The sequence below is a fragment of the Tupaia chinensis genome, unplaced genomic scaffold (genome assembly GCF_000334495.1).
Source record: "Tupaia chinensis unplaced genomic scaffold, TupChi_1.0 Scaffold000704_1, whole genome shotgun sequence".
Lineage (NCBI taxonomy): Eukaryota > Metazoa > Chordata > Mammalia > Scandentia > Tupaiidae > Tupaia > Tupaia belangeri.
Window position 1 is genome coordinate 579,813 of NW_006160227.1, and position 1,689 is coordinate 581,501.

The following is a 1,689-nucleotide window of genomic DNA, read 5'->3' on the forward strand; positions in this document are numbered from 1 at the left end:
GGGTGGGAGATCAGGACAGGCTCTCCGGAGGAGGTGACCTGGAGCTCAGTTTGTAAGGATGACTAGAAGTTAACTTCAGTGCTTTTCAGACATGAAGGGCAGGGCAGTCCCATGGAGACTAAGTAACTAATCATTACTAAGTTGATTCTTAGCCAACAGGGCTTGTTATGAGGACAACACCCTGCCTGGCTCCCATGAGAGTGCTATGGTGCCCCAAGACATGGAATCTTGGGGTTGGAACATGGTTATGGGGCAGGAGCCCGGGGAAGAAGAGGCTGGTGCACTCTGGGCAGAAGCCAGAGCATAGGCAGAGATACTGGGCACCCAAGCCTGGCTTGGGAGGGGCTCTGTGTTCTGTGCTCAGTACCAGCAGGCAGGTCAGCACGGGGGCAGACTCAGTCCCCCTGGAGCAGCTGTGCTCTCCCCATTCCCCACAGAAAAGCTCACAGCTGCCATGGACGGATCTCGTCCTCAGGACACGCCTTCTGCAGAGGCTCACGAGGAAGCACAGACCACGGCCACCCTTGGAGAAGTGAGCTACAGAGAACCCACTTACTCTGGAATCCCTCTTGGATAAACAGCCCCACGCTCCCATGGGTGCTTAGCCAAACACCTGGAACTCTTCCTGATGTGGCCCGGCTCCTCACCCTTAGGTGCTCCCAGAAAGTCTTCCTTCACCTCCATCCACTTTCCTATGTCCACATGCGCTCCCTCCATTCCAGTGCAAACCACCATGACCTCTCTCCAGTAATACTGCCCATTGTCATTTGTGGCAAACTACCTCCTGCTACTTCTACTCGTTATCAATGCAGCAAGGGGCAGAAGCTGGAGAAGGGCATTTATTTCTGTTACCAGGTTACAGGGTGACAGCCAGCAAGCACACCCAAACTGCCTCAAGAAGCTTAGTGTGTGATCAGTATCGAGAAATACAAGTACACGCAAGCGATTCCTTACTATAATAAAAGGCAATCACTTTCCTTTAGCAAGTGTCCTGATTTCTGGTTTTCTTCACATCCATTACTGACTTCTCAAATGACTATTTCTCAAGGAGGCCTCCTCATGATCTATAACACACTTGGTTAGATTTTTCTCGTCAGAAGGCTTTCTTAATTTCAAAATGGCTGCAGTCCTGCTAGGATATAAGCTAGCCTGCTTCAATTCCCTCTGTAAAGTGCACCTGCGATTTCTTTTTATTTTATTTTATACATTTAATCAGTATATATCACTTAGCTTATAAAGTAAATTTATGTAACACGAATACACTTCACACCAGTCCAGTTCAGGGTACTAAACATGTTATTATCAACAAATAATAATCCATTCCTGTACTTCATAAATGTCTTGCCTCTATTATTCTCTTTCATTTCTTTCCTCATATTCTCCCCTTTTCTCCCACACTGTCTTTGGATCCCTAGCCATTTCTTTGTTTCTATATGCTCTAGACTTTCAGTTTCTGTCATAGGGTTCGGACAGTCAGGATATGTTAAGTGGAGACATACAGTGTCTCTCTTCCATAGCCTGGCTTGTTTTTTCTTTTTTTCTTTTCTTTTCTTTCTTTTTTTTTTTTTTTTTTTTTGAGAGGTTTTTGCTATAGGGTGCGTGCACTCGCCAGACAGACAGAAAGAGACAGACAGAAAGCGAGAAATCACCCCCCAGGGGGGATGGCCATGCCGCAATCCCTTCTCCTCC

The 1,689-nt window shown here is 46.8% G+C and overlaps 1 pseudogene; it reads left to right on the top strand.

Annotated features, from left to right (window-relative positions):
* The first annotated feature begins 241 nt into the window (after positions 1 to 241).
* Positions 242 to 1,689, top strand: part of LOC102476275 (nucleolin-like) — a 19,290-nt pseudogene continuing 17,842 nt past the window's right edge.